This window comes from Perognathus longimembris, chromosome 9 (genome assembly GCF_023159225.1).
Source record: "Perognathus longimembris pacificus isolate PPM17 chromosome 9, ASM2315922v1, whole genome shotgun sequence".
In the NCBI taxonomy this organism is placed as follows: domain Eukaryota; kingdom Metazoa; phylum Chordata; class Mammalia; order Rodentia; family Heteromyidae; genus Perognathus; species Perognathus longimembris.
The window spans coordinates 65301759-65325063 of NC_063169.1; the positions used below are offsets into that span (position 1 = coordinate 65301759).

At 44.6% G+C, this 23305-nt stretch overlaps 1 protein-coding gene across 5 annotated transcripts in view; it reads left to right on the plus strand.

The window, feature by feature from the left end:
* The window catches only part of Tiam2 (TIAM Rac1 associated GEF 2), a 172351-nt gene that overhangs the window by 1502 nt on the left and 147544 nt on the right, over window positions 1–23305 (plus strand). For 2 of the 5 annotated variants that reach the window (XM_048354340.1, XM_048354339.1), the window contains exon 1: window positions 8361–10493. The exons of 1 other annotated variant lie outside the window; for it this stretch is intronic. The gene's annotated coding sequence lies outside the window, so the exon portion shown is untranslated. Of the gene's footprint in view, window positions 1–8360; window positions 10494–23305 lie in introns of those variants that run through there. 2 more of the 5 variants (XM_048354335.1, XM_048354336.1) reach the window with 2 other exon arrangements.

The following is a 23305-nucleotide window of genomic DNA, read 5'->3' on the forward strand; positions in this document are numbered from 1 at the left end:
GCTAGTGCCTGTAATCCTAGCTACTCTGGAGGCTGAGATCTGAGGCTCGAGGTTCAAAGTCAACTCGAGCCAATAATTCTGGGAGACTCTTATCTCCAGTTAACCAGCAAAAAGCCGGAAGTGGAGGTGTGGCTCAAGTGGTGGAATGCCAACCTTGAGTTAAAAAAAAAAAAAAAGCTAAGAGCCAGCACCCAGGCCTTGACTTAAGCCCCAGTACTGGTGTGTGTGTGCTTGCAAAGACACACACACCATATATATATGGTAAGGTCTTTGTATTTCCAGTACAAAAAAACAAGCTCCCAATGATCTCAGAGTTAAGATTTCAACATTTTAACATCGCCTATGAGGTACTTTATCACCATGGCCACAGCATGCCTTTTCAGTCCCTATACTGACTTTCTCCAGATCTCTCCACTCCTCCCCCTCACACAGGGGCACCCACACTGCCTGCTCCCAGAAATGCCTCCCTGCTTGATGGTTGTCAAAATCCAGGCCATTGTTTAGAATGAATGACCACTGATTACCCACCCACCGGTCATGTGCCAGTCTTCTCTGGGAAGCTTCACTTCCTCTTTACCACTTGGCAAAGTTAAGCTCTTCCTCTTCGGAGTTACCAGTGCCCCTACTCCGACACATATTCTTTATGTATGCATCTGGTCATGCCACCTTGTGCAGTTATGTGGGTTGTCCGTTGCCTATGGTTATCCCAACCCATAAGCCAAGTACAGGCTAAAATCCAATTCACACTCAACTTGCCAAGTCTCCAGTATACTCCTCTCCACCGGAAGAGAGGAGTATAATTCACTCAGAGGTACAGGTTAGGTCCACGGTGGCTCTGCCTAGACCTGTTCCCACTGGTTCATACAGCCTACATCACCATAAATAATGCAGAAGGACCAGGCACCAGTGCCTGAAATCCTAGTCACTCGGGAGGCTGAGATCTGAGCATCACTGGTCAAAGTCAGCCTGTGCAGGCAAGCCTGTGAGACAGTGATCTCCAATTAAGCACCCAAAGAGCTCGAAGTGGAGCTGTGACTCAGATGGTAGAGTGCTATCCTTGAGAGATAAAGAGCTCTCCAGTCTTGAGTTGAAGTTCAAGTTCTGGCAAAAAAAAATTTTTATTCTAATGAATGCTACAAAGGAACAAGGGTTTAGGGACAGCTTATCTCGTGTTAAGTCTACGGAGATGGGCTTGGCTCTCATGTGTCCATTTTCAAAAGATACCTGCTTCTAGGTCATAGGAAGAGGGGTGGTGAATGAATTCATGGCTAGGCCTCAGGGATTTGTATCCACATGTGACAGTTCTGTACCCATGGCCTTTCAAGGGCACGAAGTTAATTGTAATTGCTGAAGAGATAAGGGGGCAAGAAACTTGAAAGGCCATAAATGCCATGCTCACTTAAGTATGCGCTGTTAAGTTGGATTACAATGCCAGTTCATAGGGAAGAACTTCCCAAAGTGAAAGATCACAGAATTAAATTGAGACAGAAGTAAAAAGGAGGAAGTGTGCACGTGTGTGTGTATGTGTGTGTACACTAGTACAGGAGCTTGAACTCAGGACCTTGTACTCGTCTTTAGCTTTGTGGTACAAGATTGTATTCCTTATGGCACACCTCTGTGAGACTGATTTATTTAGGATCTACAGTGAGGTCATGTAAGATATTAATCTACAGTGAAAATGTAGATTTGTTTATTTATTTATTATTTTTGTGTGTGCCAATGCTGAGGCTTTGAACTCAGGGTTTCACATTCTCCCTTGGATTTTTGACTCAGGAATTTTTGACTCTACCCCTTGAGCCACAGCTCTGTTTTTAGCTTTTGGCTGGTTCATTGGAAATAAGAGTGTCTTGGGCTTTCCTCCCTAGGCTGCTTTCAAACTGCTGTCCCCAGTTTGATTACAACCTCCTGAGCAGCTTGGTTTACAGGTATGAGCCACCAGCACCCAACTAAATGTAGTTTGATGTAGGAGAAATTTAGCAGTTAGATTGTCTGCAAGCTTTCTTTAAAATGCCCTTAGTCTTGCAGGTAATTTAAAACTTCTAAAAATGAGCAAAGCACTTTTTTTTTTTTTTTTGCCAATCCTGGACTAGAACTTGGAGCCTGAGCACTGTCCCTGAGCTTCCTTTGCTGAAGGCTAACATTCTACCACTGAATCACAGCTCCAGCTTGGGCTTTTTAGATAGTTTAATGGAGATAAGAGTCTCACAGCCTTTCTTGCCTGGGCTGGTTTCAGAACAGGATCCTCAGATCTAGCTTCTTAAGTAGTTAGGATTAATGCCTGAGTCACAGTGCCTGGCATTTGTCCTCCCTCCCTTCCTTCCTTCCTTCCTTCCTTCCTTCCTTCCTTCCTTCCTTCCTTCCTTCCTTCCTTCCTTCCTTCCTTCCTTCCCTCCCTCCCTCCCTCCCTCCCTCCCTCCCTCCCTCCCTCCCTCCCTCCCTCCCTCCTTCCTTCCTTCCTTCCTTCCTTCCTTCCTTCCTTCCTTCCCTCCCTCCCTTCCTTCCTCCCTCCTTCCTTCTTTTCTTTCTTCCTCTTTCTCTCTCTTTCTTATTCCTTTCCTTTATTTGGCTGTATTGAGATGTGAGTCTGTAGGCTTGGAGCTTGCTTGGCTATTGATCTACCACTTGCACCAAGTGATTTGTGCAGAGATGTTTTTCAAGCTACAATAAAAAAATAGGGCAGCTCATAACATTGATCAAATTATAATATAAAATTATATACTTGGTCAGTATCAAAGTGGGATGCTGGTTATATGGATTCCTAGAATCTCTAAGGTTTATAGCACCAGGATTATGTTAAAGATAATATGGTCCAGTTTTCCCTTTGCATGGGTAAAGTAACAGAGTACCCTGGGCTTGTCCAAGGTCACAGAGGTTATGTATGGGTGTAACCAGGATGAGCTCTCAGATTTCCTGGCTTTGGGTTTATTGTTGTGTTTATTCAAGTTCCTGTTAGAACAACTTTCTGTACTTCTAGTCATTGGCTTAGACTTTTTTGAGGGGTAGTGGGGGGGGATGTGTCTGGGCCTGGGGCTTGAACTCAGGGCCTGGTACATTCCTGAGCTTTTGTGCCCTACCACTTGAGCCACAGCTCCACTTTCAGCTTTTTTGTTGGTTAATTGGAGATAAAAATCTTATGGTCTTTCCTACCTGGGCTGGCGTGGAACTGAGATCCTTACGTCTCAGTCTCTCGAGTAGCTAGGATTACAGGTGTGAATCTCCTGTACCAGGTTTGGGCTTTGTCTTTTAAGTCTAAATTGATGTTGGAAGGAGAGAGTTCCCAATCTCAGGACACTTGTATGAAATCTGCATGGGAGAAATGTTTGCTGAGTAGAGGAACAAGAGAATGAATATGAAATAGGTTGATAGCTTACTTATTTAAAGTAATTATTGGAAGTGAAGCAAAACAAAGTCTCTTAGAGTCCAGTTCAGTGGAGTTTGGCCTACGTGTTTATAATCCTGAAGTGTAATAAAAAGATTGTATAAACATGGAAGACATAGATATCTGAATCCAATATTCAGACACATCTGATAAGATATAGAGAAGATAATTTTGTTCCTTTCCATGATTTCTTGCTTAACTGCCTTTTTTTTTTTTTTTTTACATTCTTAGGGCTTGAACTCAGGGCCTAGGTACTGTCCCTGAGCTTCTTTTGTTCAATATTAGCACTCTATCACTTGAGCCACCACTTCCAACTTTTTCTGTTTGTGTGGTACTGAGGCATGGAACCCAGGGCTTCATGCATGCTAGGCAAGCACTCTACCGCTAAGCCGCATTCCCACCCATTAACTTCTTTCTTTTTCTGTCCAGTACTGGGAGTTGAACCCAAGGTCTTGCACATGCTAGGCAAATGCTGAACTCATTAGTGAGCTATGCTCCCTAACCCTTCCATTTCTCTTTCTATAAAATAATCCAAAAGCCTAATGAAAAAAATATCAAAATTTGGAACCAATAGGTCTGTTTGAGAACTGACCGTAGTAGACATTGCTGTCCTCAGTGTCTTTCTTCCATGTCATGTCATAAATCTCAGAATTGCTGAATGATGATATGCTCACACAAGCGAAACAACTTTGCAATGTTTGGAAGAAACGGTAAGAGTTGGAAGCACTGGAGACGATGATCAGGCACCTCAGCAGGCCATTTGCCTTATTTCATTCCTTGTGTTTGTCTGCACGAGAGCCAGCAAAGCTTGGGTGGTATATGGAAGAACCCTAGCTGGCCCAATTTCTCTCAGTATTGAACATGATGTGTGTGTGTGTGTGTGTGTGTGTGTGTGTGTGTGTGAGAGAGAGAGTATGTGCATTTGTGTGTGTGTGAGAGGGACTGTGTATGTGTATTTGTGTGTGTGTAAGAGACTGTATGTGTATTTGTGTGTGTGTGTGTGTATGTGTGTGAGTGTATACTGAGGCTTGAACTCAGGGCCTGGGTGCTATCTCTGAGCCTTTTTTCCCCCTCAAGGCTAGCACTCTACCAATCACTTAAACACAGCTTCACTTCTGGCTTTTTGGTTATTAATTGGTTTTTTTTTTTTTTTTGGCCAGTCCTGGGCCTTGGACTCAGGGCCTGAGCACTGTCCCTGGCTTCTTCCCGCTCAAGGCTAGCACTCTGCCACTTGAGCCACAGCGCCGCTTCTGGCCGTTTTCTGTATATGTGGTGCTGGGGAACCGAACCTAGGGCCTCATGTATCCGAGGCAGGCACTCTTGCCACTAGGCTATATCCCCAGCCCTTGGTTATTAATTGGAAATAACAGTTTTGTGGATTTTTCCTGCCCTGGGCTGGCTTTGAACTGTAATCCTCAGATCCCAGCCTCTTGAGTAGCTAGGACTGCAGACATGAGCCATCAGCAGTTGAACATGAGTTGAGTGAGCTCCTGTCCTTGGGCTTTGCAGCAGAGACCAGCAGAAAGATTACTTTTACCAATTAGGACATCTCAAACTAGTAGCAATAGTATAGTAAGACCAGACCAGGGGAAGATTCCAGACATATAAAGAAGGTAGAGTAGGCTTAGTGAGGGAGACGATGTAGAAGGCAGAGGGAATTGCATGCAGGAAAGGGTTTCATCTGGGTTGTTCGTCTACCTCAAGCATACAGAAAAAGGCGGGGGACCTGAGTCCCTTGTACAAGTTCATAGTTTACATCGGTATACAGCCCATGCCCATAAACTGCATAACTTACATGCCTCACAGTCATGGACTGCGAACACGTCCATTGTACGTGGATGTGATTGTAAGCAGATGAAGGATTGAAATAAATATCATCCAGAATTTGAAAGTTGTACTTTTATGGGCTACTCCTTCACAACCTGAAGAATAAATCATGCCCAACATGAGCCCCTCCCCCAGTTGGTAAGGGCCCTGAGGACTCAGGACGGTGCTCTGGGAGGGTTCCCTACCCTAAGTGTTTCATGCTTTTCCTATCTTGGATCTTGGACGGCCCAGGTGGTGGCTACCCCTCCCCAGGCATTTCATCCAGCTGGAAATTGGTCTGGCTGCTTTGTTTCCATTTAGGAGGTTTGTAGATTGAAGAGAAAAAGAATCTGGACTGTGCTTTCATTGTGTTTTCCTGGTGTTGGATGACAGGGTTTCTTTTACAACATGGTTAGATTTCTGAATGTGCTTTTTGGACATGGTTCTTCAGGAGTTCCCATTACTAAGTGATTTCATTGCACTGAGAACGCTATTGTAAAAGCAGTGTTTGGAAGGTTCTTTTGTTAGTAGTTTGGAAAATGGAATAATCAACAAGCTTGTATACCCTGTCTCTTTCTTTTTCCTCTGTGTGTGTGTGTGTGTGTGTGTGTGTGTATGCGTATGCGCACGCACGGCATTGGTGTGCTGGTAGTGGGGCTTTAACTCAAGGCCTGGGTGTTGTCCCTGAGCTTTTTTGTCCAAGGCTAGTGCCCTACCACAGCTTCACTTCTGGGTTTTTGGTGGTAAATTGGGGATAAGAGTCTCAGGAACTTTCCTTCCCAGGCTGGCTTGGAATCTTCTTACCCGGGCTGGCTTTGAACCACAATCCTTATATATCTCAGCCTCCTAAGTGGCGAGGATTATAGGCATGAGCCACTGGCGCCTGGCTTTAACCTGTCTTAAACTGGTGAAAGTCAAGGATTCTCAATGGTTTTAAGTTAGTGATTGATTCTAGTGCAAAGTTTTGCATTATTTTAACACTAAAAACATTCCTGTTGTCTAGTAAAGAGAATTGTATGCTTCATGATTTTCTCTGAGTGGAAAAACTGAGTTGATTAGTTGATCTTGTGTTTATAACTGGCCTTGTCACCATGAGATCTCAGTGTTACCTACCTTCCTTCCTTCCTTCTTTAATTTTTTCCCTTCTTTTTTGTTTTTAAACCTTGAGACTTTTTTTTTTCTTCTGTCAGTAGTGTGGCTTGAACTTGCAGCCTGGGTGCTGTCCCTGAGCGTTTTCGCGCAAAGCTTACGCTTTACAACCTTGAGCCACAGCGCCCTTCCTTCCTTCCTTCCTTTCTTCCTTTCTTTTTTTTTTTGGCCAGTCCTGGGGCTTGAACTCAGGGCCTGAGCACTGTCCCTGGCTTCTTTTCTGCTTAAGGCTAGCACTCTGCCACTTGAGCCACAGCGCCCCTTCTGGCTGTTTTCTGTATATGTGGTGCTGGGGAATTGAACTCAGGGCCTCATGTACATGAGGCAAGCACTCTTGCCACTAGGCCATATCCTCAGCCCCCCTTCCTTTCTTCTCCTTTTTTTTTTTTTTTTTTAGTGGTGGACATGAACTTGAATCGTTGGCCTTGTTAGGCAGGCCTTGACTAACTCTAACTCTGGTTCATGCTCCCTCTGAGCCATGCTGCAAGCCCTTTTTTGCCTTGGTGATTTTTTTTTTCCTTAAACGTTAAGTTTATTGGTTATATTTTTTGTTTACTTTTTTTAAAATTAAATTGTATTGACAAGGTGATGTGCAAGGGGGGTACAGTTACATAATAAGGTAGTGAGTACATTTCTTGTCCTATCTGTTACACCCTCATTTTTCTTTCCCTTCCTTAGATCAGGTAGGCATATATACAATATCCAGTGTACCACAATCATATACAGTGACCACAGGGGGTATGCCAAAGGAAATTCACCTAGGACATTAAACGTAACAATAACAATAGAATCCTCCTGTGTCCTTCTCTTGGAGTTGTTTTTGCTTATCCTCATCTTATATAATCATGTGTACATAGCTGTTGAGCTATTGTGATCCACTGATAGGTCTATTCTAGAACTTTTTATGTTTGTTTAGTAGTTGTTTGGTTTTAGATACATAAAGTAAAGTCACTGACCCAAACATGTGGAAATACCATTTGAAAAGAAGTTTGTTATTTTGCAGACCTGGTCTCTACTGTTTTCCGCCCTCCCCCACAACAGTCATATATCAAGGAGACCATGCCCCTTTGTTCTCTGTGTTCTAGGCTTGTCTTGCTCAACATTATTTGTTCAAGCTCTGACCCATTTCTAATTGCAATGTAGTGTTCCATTGTGTACAGGTACCACAGTTTTTAGATCCATTCATCTGTAGTGGGACATCTGGGTTGTTTCCATAATTTGGCTTTCCTTGGTGATTTTTGAGATAGCATTTTCCTCTCCTGCCCAGGTATGTACCTGGACTACAACCCACCTATCTTAGGCTTTTTGTTGTGTGGAGAATGTCAGGGGTGTGCCACCCTGCTCAGCTTCCTTCCATTTCTTTTCTGCTCCTTCCCTGTTTGGCGAGGCCTCCCTGAATGAGAGGTGGACTTCCTTGTCTGTCTTAGGCACTTTGTTGTTGTATGGGCTCGTCAGTTGGCCAGTTCATCTTGTGCTTTGTAGCTGCTGCTGGTCTCTCTGACATGCGAGCATGCTTTGCTTTATTTATTTGCTTATTTTTCCCTCATCCAGGTCCAGCCTGGTGTTTTAGCAAAACACCATGTTTGACAATGTATATGAAGTATTCTCTGGAATGTTTTTCAATAATGATGTCATGGTAATGAAGTTGTGGGGCTTTTGCCAAATCTTTGAATGTGTGTGTGTGTGTGTGTGTGTGTGTGTGTGTGTGTGTGTGTGTGTATACTGGAGCTTGAACTGGGGGTCTTGGGTTTGCTTGGCAGGTGGCCTGCCACTAGAGCCATACCCTTAGACTTCCTTTTCTTATTTATTTATTTATTTTTTGGCCAGTCCTGGGCCTTGGACTCAGGGCCTGAGCACTGTCCCTGGCTTCCTTTTGCTCAAGGCTAGCACTCTGCCACTTGAGCCACAGCGCCACTTCTGGCCGTTTTCTGTATATGTGGTGCTGGGGAATCGAACCCAGGGCCTCATGTATATGAGGCAAGCTCTCTTGTCACTAGGCCATATCCCCAGCCTCCTTTTCTTATTTTTTGGATGCACTCTGATGTTTTTGCTCTGCTAGACGGAACTATGATCATCCTAGCTACTCCTCCTGTTTAGCTGGGTTGACTAGTCACATACCGCAATGCTTGGCTTGTAGGTTGAGGTGGTTCCTCACCAACTTTTTGCGTAGCTTGGCTTTGAACTGAGATCTTCCTATTCTCCTCCCCCCAACTAGCTAGGATTACTGTCATGTATCAGTATACTTGGCTTTCAAATCTTTGACTCTTGAGTGGACACTGTCAATAAAGTACTAAAAATTAAAATAAATAAAGGCTTCCTGATTTTTCCCTAAGCAATGGGCACAGTATGTACTATAGATGTAGATTCTGTTGTAGAAGATGCCTTTTGCCCCTTTGCCATGTCATCTTTGAGGGCCTTTGTTTCCTCAGGGAGGGAGTGATACTGTGCCCCGATGTGCCCCAATGGCTACAGCCTAGACATCCAGTTCTTCTCATCACCATCCCTCCTTGGCCTTTGTGCCAAGTGGTAGCACTCTGGGCAACCAGGAAGCTGGTTTAAAAGCAAAGTTTCAGAGGCGACCATTTATGGCATGAGCAAAAACTGAGGAAGAGCACAGTTTGGAGGTGTCTAGATGAGCTAAGCTGCCATTTGCATCAGTGGCATTTGGAACTTTTAAATCAATACCTACTGGTGAGTTTATGAAGCCTTGGTGAATATGTGCTGAGTCAGAAACCAAAACATTTTCATTGGCCTTGTCCACTTTCAGTGTTCCCTCTGGAAAAATCTTATCCAGGCTGTGAGGCTGTGGTTTTCCATGACCACTCTCCCTTGACGACTGTCTGGTGTACGTCTTGTTGGGCAATGCATGGCACCTTGTGTAGAACATGGCAGCCACATGGGATCTGTAGAACATGGTGCCTGTGTGTTAACTGCGTAGGACTCGGGAGCCAGGCTGGGCAGACGGTAAGACATACCATTGTTATTGGTCTTAATAAGATAAGCTCTGGTAAGCCAGGAGAGAACTTGGAGGTATTCCTGTATAAATCTTCTCTTACATTGAGAGACACTGAAGCCAGCAAGGGGGGTTCTTAAACTTGCGAGTGTCTTAGCAATTCTTTGAGAGCCTGTTAAGATGGAGATTCTTGGAAGTCTCAGAAGACTCAAGAGGTCAAAGGGGAGGTTCAAAAACAGCAGGTGCCGATGGTGGCTCTTGGATTTGAGAACCTAGCCTAAAAGATGTGCAACTTGCCCTCTTAAACTCTGCTGGACCAGGAATGTGGAGCCTGGGCCCAGGTCTCTTCCGTGTGTTTCCTTGTTCAATGCCCATCTGATTTGTATGGAATGAAGAGCAACCACGTGGGTATAATCTGCCAGAGGTGGGCAAGAGACTTGAGATCATCTGTATAGAACCCCAGCACCATTGTCTTTACTGTAAGGCTGATCATTGATTTGTGGTTTGACAGAAGCTATCAGAGAAGTGTCTGGTCTCTAAGGAAAAGGTAAAATAAATCCACACAAGTATGTTCATAGTGAAAACTACTAGGGGAAAATTTCAACCTACCTAGGAACATCTGTTTCATAATAACAATTAGTAAGGACACATTCTAGCTCTTCAATAAAGACTGTTTCCTCAGAGACACTAACAAGCAACCTTTTGCTTTTAGTTGAATTTTTCAGCTTTCTATGTAATTGGAAATGTAAAAATCACATGCTTGAAAACTTAGAGATCTCACTAATCAGACTTCCCGTAAGATCACCCTTGACAGTAGTCTAAATGTGTGAGGACATTGAGCCCATAAAACAGCTGTAATCTTGATGTGCATCAAGCAGAGATACCATTACAAAACACATTTTCTTTTTTTCAATAGCTATCAGTTTTATTAAAATTTAAGATCCCATTTCATAAAACAATATGTTTCTAAAACATCTGCTCAACTTTTGCCTGCTATCTTTGCTTAAACACAGGTCTAAGTCAAAAAAGGGGATGGCCGGTCAAATAGAAGGCACCTGGTAACACATTTACTTTTTTCTTTTTTCCCTCTGTATCTTTTGCACCCTGTAGACTCTTGAAAGTGGAAAGGATCTGAGCCCGAGAACCAACATAGCCTTCAAGCCGGGCCTTTTAGCCCAGGAAGCTGTGTTGAGGATCTAAGTGGAGGTAAGAAATCAGGGAGCTTGATTGAGGCTTCAGTGGTATAAAAGAACTCCAGCTCAATTCAGGTAGCCATGGGGAAACCGTTTGTGTTCCTTGGTGCACAGCAGGTCTGTGTAATCAAATTGAAATAATGTAACCTAGTCTTAGAAGTCTGATGGGCAAGCCTGGAAAATGGCACAAGGGCAGCACTGTAGCCCCAGCTCTTGCCTAAAGGAAAGACATGTCCAATTTACAAGACATACTTGTGTCTAAGGGAAGTAGCAATAGTTAGGAAAACTTGGGACAATTAATTGAATCTGTGAGTGAGATGTTCTCTCTCTGCCAGACCTGACCTACACGGCCGCTGTACTCCAATTCAAGTGAACTGGAATTGTGATCCCTTGGCTCCTCAGATTTTTTTTTGCATCCTTAAATTAGAATAATTGAGTGTGAGGTACTTATTTTGAAAAGCCTAGACAACTACTTCAGCCAGTCTTCATCCTGAAATGGGAAATGGATTTTTTCAGCCCACACATCCTCTATCACATGACCCACTGTCCCCCCCACCCCCAACCCTACCCCAGTGTGTCTGACAGGGACTTGCCCTGGGACTGAGATGTAACTTAAACATGTGCTAAGCATGGTTTTAGTTCCTTTGAGATCACCCCCTATTTTTTACACCTCATCTGGCCCTCCCAATTCCATTTAATTATAGCAGTTTTGGTATTTGGCCAACTCGCCCAAACCAGGCAACTCTCTGTAGGGAGACTGTGAAGTTGGGACAGGGTGGGTGTCCGGGCAGAAGTGGGGCGCTTCTGCTTTTCTAGGAATTATTTTTGTAAGTGCATGGAGAAGTTGGCAGCCTTCTGATACTCTTGGAGGGATTTTGGTGGATGCCAAATGGTGCCTAGCCTACCGTATGCCCGACAAATGTTAACAAGGGGCTCAGCTTCTCCTGGCATGTGCTTTGGCCTCTTGAGACAGCTTCCAAGTAGGAAGAATCTTCTCAGTCCACAAGTAGACCCTGGACATCCTCCAAGAGAGGCGGTAAATACATCTGAGCTGATACTGCCCTGGGTTTCTTTATAGAAATGAGTAGTTAATAAATGACGTGTGGTGTTTTCCAGAGACCCAAATTTCAAAGGCATAATCTTTCCTTATGACTAGGTTATTGTAAGCATTTTGTCGCAAGCTGTTTCTCCTCTCTCCTCTGCCCTTGTGTCCTTGTCCGTTTTACACTGTACAGCTCTTCATTTAGGACTGCTTTTTTGTGTTGTTTAGGTTTTGAAACAAGGCCTTGCTGTATAGCCCAGGCTGGCCTTGAACTTGGGATCTTCCTGCCTTAGCCTCTGGAGTGTTGGAACTACAGGTGTGTCCCCCACACCTGCATTTTTTTATCCTGTTTGTTACTGGGAAAATTCCCCAAGCCAAAGGATATTCACCTAGCAGGAAGGGCAAGATGCATGCTATTTTTGATTTTGTAGTTTGATTTTTTTTCCCTCTTGTGACCTTTTGACTAAATGCAGCCTCACAGAAACACATTATTTCTACTTTTGTCCTAGGCGGGACAAGGTTAAAAACAAAATATGATCTAGAGCCAGTTCAGGTGGCTTATGCTTGTAACCCTAGCTTCTCATGAGGCTGAAATCTGAGGACTGATGTTCAAAGCTAGCCTGGGCAGGGACGTCTGAGTCTTTTATCTTCAGTTAAGCATCCAAAAGCTAGAAGTAGACATGTGACTCAAGTGGTTAGTGTCATGTAGAAAAAGCCAAATTAGACCAAGAGACCTGAGTTCAACCATCCCCCCCCTCCCCGAACTGGCACAGAAACAAAAAAAAATCACCCAAACACATAGGCTAGAGGTGTGTTACTCATTGGTAAAATACCAGCCCCAAAGCTTAAGTTCAAACCACAGTACTTCAAAGAAAGAAAGAAAAGAAACCCCAAAACGCAGAAACACAAGAAACCAACCAACAAAATCCCATTAACTCATGATTTTATTATGTGCATAAAAATCATTACAGAAATCACAATTTCTGATGCTGCTATAAAAAGTAGTCCACATCTGCGCTTCTACTCCCTCTTCTTTAAAATCTTCCGCTGTGCATTTGAAGTGTCACCGATTAGAGTCATGTGATACAGAGCTTAGGTGTGAGTTCACGGCAGAGGTGGGAGGTGAGAGTGTTCAGTTACCTGCTCAGTTCTCACCCTGGTAGGTGTGGACATCACGCTGCTGGTGTAGTTAGGTATTCGTTTTGCTCCCAGCTCCCCCCACTTCCTCTATTATTGCTACCTTAGGTGGGGGATCCCGGCTTGCTGTGGGCCTGAGATGCTTGCTCGTTCCCAAGGGGGAGCGCGGGTGGGTTAGCCAGCCCCGGCCCATGTGGACTGTCTGTGCTCCTGTAGTGTCTACACCATAGGTTTCCCAGGGAACAGGTAAGGAAATCCTGCCCTGCCAGTCTAGGTGTCTGATTGGCTATGAAGCCTCCATATCCAGGGTTTTACACAGATACATGGAGGAGTATGCATTTTGACGGGATGGGCATCAGGGAAGGGAAGAAAGGTATGGCTACTGACATTTCCAGGATACCTTTTACAGATGGACTCTTCAGGTCGGGGGACATTTGCTTAGACTCAAATGGTTGAGTATGCCTCACCTGAAAACCTAAAATCCAAAATATTCCCAAATCAGCCACGCTCCACAATGGGAACATTTTTGTTTTGTTTTGTTTTTTTGCTAGTCCTGGGGCTTGAACTCAGGGCCTGAGCACTGTCCCTGGCTTCTTTTTCCTCAAGGCTGGCACCCTGCCACTTGAGCCATAGCACCACTTCTGGATTTTTCTATATATGTAGTGCTGAGGAATCGAACCCAGGGCTTCATGTATATGAGGTGAGCACTTTACCACTAGGCCACATTCCCAGCCCTGATGGGAACATTTTTGAATATCATCGTGGCCCTCAGTGGGTTTTGGATTTCAGTTTGGGAATTAGTAATGTTCAACTGGTGTGTGAGGCACTGTGACCGGTCCATTTATGTGGGTGCTCCCTTGTATTCCACAATGTGTGACACAGGAGATGAGCGTTTGGAAGCCCAGAGCTGGGATCCCGTCCCAGTTTGTCTGGTTTAAATGCTTCTTCCCAGCTCTTTCTGGAGAGGGGGAAGGGCTCGGAGCACGTATGTGTTTTACAGGCCATATGGAAGTTTGATGAGCTGCTCAACACTGACAGCCGTTTAAATTAGCCGTGGTGCAGGGATGATGGATTGCGGACAGCCTCTTCCGTATGCAGGGACCAGGGTCTGGGCTGGAGGTGCACTCGCAGTCGGCCCCCAGTGTTCAGTAAGGACTTGGAGCCTGGGATTCTACCCAGGACTGCTAGGCTGGAAAATATATCCGACCCTGTTAGGCAAGTACACACACGGAAGTAAGTAAAGTGGGGGCATGTTGTCGTACTTCTGCGTCTACTGCAGGAAAGCTAAGCAAAAGTTAAGGAGAAATGCCCATTTCCCTCCATATGCCAAAGTCCAGAGACTCTGGCTTTGAACTGCAATCAGATCTTAGCCTCCTGAGTAGCTACTGAGTAGCTACAATTGCAAGTGTGAGCCACTGGCACCCAGCTTTTCATCCCTTCTTATTTCATAGATGTGTTGACTCTCTGAGGCTAGTGCTTGCATTTTTGGAGGTTTTGACCTTGTCTCTTACTTTTCTTTATTTTCTTCCCCTTAGTTAGGCAGAATGGAGTTTAGCAAATGGGCATCAAGTGTTTATTATTTCATCATTCTTTTTTCAGATTATTAGTTTAAAGATAAAGTATGATGCCAAGTTATTTTTTAGCCTTGCTTCTCCTGGTTTCTCCCCTCCTCTCCCTCCTCCCTGTCCTGCTCCCTTTTCTACCCCTCCCTACCCCTCCCTTCCTTCTTTCCTTCCTGTCAGTCTTGAATATGCTAGTTAAGTGCTTTGCTACTGAGCTACACCCTTAGCCCCTCCAAGTTTTATTTACTCCACCCTGGTGATTTCTTTTTCATTATTGAATACTAGGGTTGTCTTACTTGGTTTCAATGCCAGCCATTTATATCTGAGCATGGAACTCTCCCATTGGCAGATGTGAATGTGAAGGGTCTCTGCTGTTTGTGTGAGTTTAGGATACTTTGTGCGTGGTAGGTGATGCTGCTGTTCTTTTGTCTTAGGCTTTTGGTAATTGCGTGAATGTATTTATACCCTATTATAGGCTCATGCCATTTTATATTACACGATTTACTCCTTCAGTTTCTTCTACAAGATATTTTCCCCTCTTTAACACTGAAAGAAGCCAGGCGAGGGCGCTCACAGCTGTAATCCTACTTATTTGGGAGGCTGAGATCTGGAAGACTTGTGGTTCCAGGTTAGCCTGGGCCAAAAAATTCATGAGACTTCATTTCAACAGACGCTAGGTATGGTGGTGTATGCCTGTCATCTCAGCTGCTGTGGGGACTGTAAAATGGGAGGATCGTGGCCCAGCTGCGGACCTGGGGAAAAGTGAGATCCTATCTCAAAAATAATAAGTGCGAAAAAAGAGTTTAGTAAGACAGACCCTGAGTTCAAACCCTAGGGCTTCTACCCACACCGCCCCCCCCCCCAAAGAAAGATTTTAAAGAAGAACTTTGTGGGCTGGGAATGTGGCTTAGTGGTAGAGTGCTTGCCTTGCATGCACGAAGCCCTGGGTTCAATTCTTCAGCACCATATAAACTTAAAAAGCCAGCACTGTGGCCTTGAGCAAAAAGAAGCCAGGGACAGTGCTCAGGTTCCGAGTCCAACCCTCAGGACTGGCAAAAATATAATAAAATAGAATTGGGGGGGGGGCGGCTGGCGCAGATCCAGAATAGCAGAGACAATTCTAATGAGCCTCCTTTTACCTTTTCTGCCCCTTCACAAATTCTCCTCCTGTTGAGACAAGTCTCCTCTAGACCTAGCACCAGACTTGTTCCCTATGGCCTCGGAATCTGTGAGCTGTGGGTCCAGAGGCTGGAGGTACTGGTGGATCTGAGCCTGGCTCCCAGCTAAGAATGGCAAAGGTTTTTTTTTTTTTTTGGCCAGTCCTGGGGCTTGGACTCAGGGCCTGAGCACTGTCCCTGGCTTCTCTTTGCTCAAGGCTAGCACTCTGCCACTTGAGCCACATCGCCACTTCTGGCCATTTTCTGTATATGTGGTGCTGGGGAATTGAACCCAGGGCCTCATGTACACGAGGCAAGCACTCTTGCCACTAGGCCATATCCCCAGCCCCATGGCAAAGGTTTTAATAAGCCCCAGTGCCCCTTGTTGGACAGGGCAGGGAGGGAGGGGTGTCTTGTAGCATTCCTTGTGGGAATGCCATCATAGAAAGATGCTGGCTGCAACTATTAACATTCCAAATGCATATAGCCTTTGGCCCAGCAGTTCCTCTCCTGGGACTCTGTCCCTAGCATCTGTGTATAATTTGTTTGTACAAGAGTATTTATTGCAGCTTTGTGTGTAGTGGGGAAGAATTGGAAATGGAATGGAGGCCTCCATCCTGGGAATGGCTGGATACAGTGTGGCACTTCTAGGCCTGGGGGGGGGGGGCTCTGCCTGGACCTGGAAGAAGGTCCCCACATGAAGCCAGGAGGATTCCTTCCTTCCTTCCTTCCTTCCTTCCTTCCTTCCTTCCTTCCTTCCTTCCTTCCTTCCTTCCTTCCTCCCTCCCTCCCTCCCTCCCTCCCTCCCTCCCTCCCTCCCTCCCTCCCTCCCTCCCTCCCTCCCTCCCTCCCTCCCTTCCTTCCTTCCTTCTGTTGTCTGTTCATCTGTCTGTCTTTCCCAGTACTGGGGCTTGAACTCAGGGCCTGGGCACCGTCCTTGAGCTTTTTTTTTCAAGGCTAGTGCTCTACTACTTGAGCCACAGCTCCACTTCTTGCTTTTTACTGATGAATTGGAGGTGAGTCTTGTGAATATGTGTGCCCAGGCTGACATGGAAACGTAATCTTAAAATCTCCGCTTCCTGAGTAGCTAGGATTCCAGGCCTGAGCCACCAGCAACCTGCCTGGTTTTTATTTTCTTCTTTATGCTTTGTGTGGTGGTGGTAAATGAGTGAGGGGAGGCCCTTGGCCTTGGCGTATGAGAGTTAATGGAAACCTTCCAGGGAGCAGTTGGGAATGGAAGCCTTGTTTCTCACTGTCAAAATCAAGAGATTTTTGAGGAGGAGACTTTGGTCATGAGAAGCAAATGACAGTTTGAGAGGGTGTGAAAAAGTGTGTTCAGTGTGAGGATATGTGAGAGCTGGGAAACCCAGGAAGAGGAAATGTAAGACAGCTCCCTCCACCCTGTCCCCCACCCCACCCCACCCCTGCATCCGGAGCACTGACAGGTGGCCTGGAGTGAGAACTTGTCCTGTTTGGGGCGGGGGTGGGGGGTGGGGGATGGGGGCTCCCCGGGAGGCACGTGAAGGATCTGAGCCTGACTTTGGATACTTGGGCAGGTGGACGGAGCTGGGTCTGATTTAGGAGATGACACAGGATTAGTAACAGGCCAGCCAGAAGAGTGGAGGGCTGCATAGAGGACTCCGATGAGTTAAAGAACTCTGGTTCCTGCTCCCTCTTTCTCTCTAGCTCGGATTCAGTGACATTTATAGGTATCTGGGGGGTGGGGGGGGGGAGGAAAGACTGGGAGTCCCAGAGTTGGGTGGGAATGGAGTTGTGGGCCTTCAGCTCTTATTTTCCTTGGGAACCAATAAAACTTAATCCAGGAAAACTGAGGGGACAAGAGGCTTCATGGGAATTCCTGGGAATGACTAGGGCAGAATAATGGAGGGAAGGGATCAGAGGTGGATGGACCGAGAACAGGTAGCCTCAGAAGGCTGCAGGCCCTGTGAGTTTAACAGCTCGAGGCAGCCATAAATTGGCGTAGTGCTGTTAGTTGGTACAAAATCTTTTTTCATAACCAGTGCAGTGGCTCATGTCTATAATCCCGGGTACTTATGTGGTGGAGATCCAGAGAATCATTTATGTGTCCAGGACTACCTACCACTAAGCTCTATCCCAGTCATAACCTGACTATTATTACTATTATTTTTGTCTGGAGACTGGGAGTCAAACTCAGTATCTGATGCTTTCACTCGTAGGCTGGTACTCTACCACCTGAGCAGTGCCTCCATCATCATAGTGTGACTTTTAGAATCCTCTGTTTAAGCCATCCCCATGAAGCCTTTGCCTTAGTCTAATGGGTTTAATTACTGCCCCTTTAAAAACAGTCTGCACACCTGGGGGGGGGATGGAAAGGGGGGGAGGGAGGGGGCCATGAGGGACAAGGTAACAAACAGTATAAGAAATGTATCCAATGCCCAACGTATGAAACTGTAACCTCTATGTACATCAGTTTGATAATAAAAATTTGAGAAAAAAAAATAAAAACAGTCTGCATTGTCTCTAGACCTGTGTGTGCAGAGAAGTAGCCACTAGCCACAAGGTGATGTTGATCACTCTGAAAAGGCATTCAGTGTAACTAATATGTATTGCCAGTATGAAATACATATTGCATTTTGAAGATCATATGAAAAATAGTGCTGGGCCTAGTGGCTCACACTTGTCATTTCAGCTGCTACGTAGGAGAGTCGTGGTTTGAAGTCAGCCTGTGGGGGGAAAAAAAGTTAGTGAGATACTGTTTTAAAGCCCAATCCAGGTGTGAAAATCCCAGCTCTCTGGGAGGCATAGGTAGGAGAGGATCCAGGATCTAACGCTGGCCTGGGCAAAAATGGTGAGATGATCTGATAGATACCTGAGGACTTGGGCTGGGGGCTTGGCACAAGTAGTAGAGCCAGAAAACCTGCTTCAAACCTCCACCCCCCCCTTCCCAAAAGACAAAAAAGATGCTATGATAAAACAAGTATAAAATATCTTATTACTAGTTATAATGTTTACATGTTAAAGTGATGGAAATTTCAGTATACTGGATTCAACTAAGTTATTAAAATTGGTTTTGATTTGGCTGCTAGGAAACTGGCATTCTACCACTCACATCGCATTTCTGATGGTAGCAGTGTTCCTGTGGTTTTTCTGGGCTGGATGTTTTCAAGGTGTGCCCAGTTCCCTGGTTCAAGGCCAACATTCTCTCTTCTTCCGCCTGCCACAGGCTTTGTCTATCTACTAATCACTTTCTCTGCTCTCATGTTGGAAGATCACAGGTTTTCTGTCTTGTTGCAAATCTACATGTAAGCATTTCTTATTTCCTGAAGGGGGAAGATTGGCACCGTTTCGATTATATTGCAATCCTCTTACAGGCATGACTGATAACATATGAGTGATACATTCATGGCTTCTGGAAATAGTTCTAATACTGGACTCACTGAGAGAAGTTTAAGTATTTATTTACATGTCCATTGATCTTAATAAAATGCACCATGAAATCCAGATGAGTGATATAATATTCTTTGCATGTTTTTTGTTTCTTAGGCATTATTGAATTTTAGTATGATATTTGAGATTGGACATAGCTGGTGTTAGATATATAGTGATCTTTTTCCCCTCCCCCATGCAATGCTGTACAAATACATTCTTTGCACTTGTTTGTAATTGGGATATTGAAGAAAAGCCTGTCACTGTGCTCTGTAAATGTTTACATGGTTGGGCCTTTTTTAGAACTGGGAAAGTTGGTGTGGAATATTGACAGGATGAGTGACAGCTGTTAGGATTTACGTGGAACTGTCTTCCCTTGGCTGATGGAGACGAGTTCATGACATCATATATTCTAGTCCTGGTTGTGTTCTGACGATATTTCTCTGTGCTTTGTGACAATCCCAAAAGGTGGCAGAGTTGAGGACCCTCCGTCTCTGCCAGAAGAGTTCTTGAGGAAACACATGTTCATAGGATTCAAGTTAGGTGGTTATAAGTCATGTTCTGATAACATAATAAACGGGTATGGGGGAAGTTGTCTTCCGAGGACTTGTTTTCTTGTACTTCTGGGAATTGAACCCAGGATCTTGGGCACAATAAGTCACTACTGTGCCACTGAGCTATATCTATAGCCTGTCAAAGGATTGTGTGTGTGTGTGTGTGTGTGTGTGTACACCAGTATTGGGATTTGATCTCAGGCCTTCTTGCCTTTGTTTGGCTTTTTCTGCTCAGGGCTGGACTACATCTCCACTTTTGGCTTTTTTTTTTTGTTTAATTGGAGATGAAAATCTCTTGGATTTGTCTGCCTGGACTGGCTTCTACCTCGATCCCATTAGAGGATCTTATAAAAAGAAAAACTAAGTCCTTATAACTGATTTCTTGACTGAAAATGATTAAAATTGTGAATGTTCTTGAGAGAAGGTTGATGGGAGTGGTGGGCTGTCTTGGAAAATTCCAGAAGAACTCCAGCGGTACCATTTCTCTCACATGGTGTTTTCTGTGGGGTGTTGGAAAGACAACCAGATGGCTAATTGTCTGACTGGAATTTCTGCCAGTGGGCCTCCTGCCCTGCTAGGCAGTCTTAGAGCATTTACTTTGTCTTTCTTAGCTTCCTTGTTTTCGGGACCAGTGAATTGGATTAGGAGAGGCAGCGAGGTGGCCTTCACACAGGCCCCTGTTTGGTAGCTGTGCTTATATATAAAGCTTATTATTTTTTACATCTATTAGTTTCCTCCTTTCTGGCTTCTGTTTTGAAGAAGTGATTTTTTTTTTTAAACTAGGGCATTGAAGAAGAAGAAGACCGTTTTATTTTCTTTCCCTGACAAGTGAATTTTTACTTTGAAACCTGCCACTCTGTCCTCTTTTGTTCAGGATATCTGACTTTGGCTTGTATTTATTTACAGTTACTTCTGAAATCAGCTTTGGAGGAAAATCTGAGCCATGTGGGAATCTAGCTAGAGATGCAGCCTGTGTCCAGCACCTGATTCTTTGAAACCAAGTCTTAGCCTGAGGTTCATATAGATTGTGAAGGGGCACAGTTTTCCTTTCCATGTTGAACTCTTTTTTTTTTTTCCCAACAAGTTCCATCCAAGCTTGCGTGATCTGTGCATGGGATCTGGGCAAGTCTGAGTTACATCATGTCTGGGAAGAATGAGGCAAGCAGTATTCTTGCTTTTGTAGCCCTGAGGTGTTAGGTGACTCCTGACCTGGAATCAGCTGCATGGGAAGGGTATGAGGTGGCCACACAGAGATGAACTCTTTTTTACAGTTGGATAAGGGCAGATTTTTTTTTTTTTTGCCAGTTCTGGGGCTTGAACTCAGGGCCTGGGCACTGTCCTTGAGTACTTTTTGCTCAAGGCTAGCACTCTGCCACTTTAGCTACAACACCACTTCCGGCTTTTTCTATATATGTGGTGCTGAGAGATCGAACCCAGGGCTTTATTTATAGGAGGCGAGCACTCTTACCACTAGGCCGAACTCCTGGCCCAGGGGCAGATTTTACCTATCATCCTCTGCAGGTCTCCTGTGGTGAAAGTCCTATGAACACTTGCAGAGAGGAGCCTTCCTGGTGTCCTCCATCACTGGAAGTCCAGTGCGTGTGTGTGTGTGTGTGTGTGTGTGTGTGTGTGTGTGTGTGTGTATGAGAGAGAGAGAGTCAGAGACAAAGAGAGATAGAGACACAGACAGAGACAGAGACAATATTTAGGCTTAAACTCAGGGCCTGGGTGCTGCCCCTTAGTATTTTTTTCACTCAAGGCTGGTGCACTACCAATTGAGCCATACCTCTACTTCTCGCCTTTTGGTGGTTAGAGATAAGAGTTTCATGGACTCACTGCTTGATCTGGTTTTGAACCACAATCTTCAGATCTCAGCCTCCTGAGTAGCCAGGCCTACAGGCATGAGCCCCCTACAGATGGCCGGGGAGTTCTAATGGAAACCTTCAGTTGGTCACTGCTCATAAACTCCTCGCTGCAGGTGATTGGTTTGTACATTACTTAAATGCGGTGGTCTTCGTTTTTCTTTGTAAATGGATTGGAGAAAATATTTCCAGAGACCTAATTCATTATTGGTAAGTAGCTTCACCTTTGAGACTTTGCAGAAGAGCCTGCTGGTGGCAGAGGGTCTAGTAGGTACTGACTTGATCAACAGCACATCCAGTATTCTGTGTGTATTGTATATTCAGTCACCGGCCTGACAACAAACAGCTGTACGTGATGTATTCCCTCATGGTCAGCGTGGCTCTAAGAGGGTAGAGCTGGGTTTCCATTTAGCTTCTGTGTGGTAGATGTCTTCATGGCCTCCACAGGCTTTAAGAGGATAGATAGCTCTGGGTTTCTATCCAGTCTTGTTGGAGAACACTTTTTCTCTGGACAGTACCAAAGACCAGAGAGCTGGTCTCTAGTTTTATAATTCTGGGAAAAATACTCATGGTGCCTCACTGTCATGAACTGGGAAGTTGAAGGACAAAGGTGAATTCTGTATCCATCTTACGAGAATTGAAAATAATCTGGAGTGCTAGTTTTTCCTCACTTAATTCCTAGTAACTGGGATAGAGATGATAAGATCTGGCAGAAATAAGAAAAAGATGTAATTTTTTAAATTTCTGAGCGTTTTCAGACAACAAAATTTCCTGGACGACATAGGTTGTTTTTTTTTTTTTTTTCTTCCCTGACAGTGTCTTAAGAGCTGGGTTCAGAGATTGTCTTTTGGTGGCAGATCTGTAAGTCGTCTTGGCCTACTTAAATATTTTTGCTGTAAAAGAAAAGAAAATCCTATTCCTAAATTGCAGTTATATTTAGGTCTTCAGGGGTGGGATCTGGTGAGCTTGCTATTATTGTAGGCTGAAATATATTTATAGAGCCACTCAAATTAGATGTGGTATAAATCCATGTCTTTAAAAGAAGAGAGCAATTACTATGTTGGAAGGCCCTGCTATAAAAAGCAAATGAAATCATAGGAGAGACAAGTCAGGATTTCATGTTACTAAGCAAATGTCCTAGAATCTTGTGCTGTCCAGGTCCTGCAGGGTAGGCGTGGTCCCTCTGTGGTCACTCAGCCTGCAAGTTGAGTGACAGTTCGAAGGGTGACGGCTTGTATTTTATTACAAGTCATTTTATTTATTGAGCATTTCATAAGACCTGGTTTACTTATTTATTTTTTTGTGCCAATACTGGGGCTTTGAACTCAGAGCCTGGACACTGTTCCTTTTTCTCAAGGCTAGTGCTCTACCACTTGAGCCATAGCTCTATTCTGAGCTTTTGGTGGTTAATTGGAGATAAGAGTTTCATGGACTTCCCTATTTGCACTGGCTTTGAATCATAATCTTCAGGTCTCAGCCTCCTAAGTAGCTAGGATTGTAGGCAGGAGCTGCTGGTGTTCAGTTTAGTTGTATATATTTCTTACATGGGAATTTAATTTTATTTAAGGTGTACTAAGTATGCATTGTTATATTTTCTCACCAAAGGTGCAATTGATTTTTTTAGAAAATAAATAGCACTTTACTAACTGCAGGTTAAATTATACCTGTCAAACGTGATAGAGTTTTCATGCATCTAAAAACACATGAGCATTCCCTGTGTACCCCAAAGAAAAGATTGATGGGAAGAAAGCCACTGGAGCTTTCTAGAAAGTGCTGGGACCCTTCTACGCACTTAGAATGTGGAACCGCATTTCCTGGCCTACATGTTTCTCAGGAATCTCAGCTCAGAAATGTAACCAGCTTCTTCAGCAGCCCACTCCTGCTCGGCGAGGCCCGGTAGCCCTGCTCGAGCTCTGAACAGGACGGGATGGATTTCTACGTGGAAACGGAAGCAACTTCTCGCCTCCAGCTTGCTTTGCCTTCTCACAATGCATGTTTTGGCTCGGTACTGGATTAAATACAAATAAAACTTCCAATGAGAGGAATATTTAGGACCTAGGTAAGCTGTCACAGCATGAAATGTGAAATAGTATTCCTCTTGGA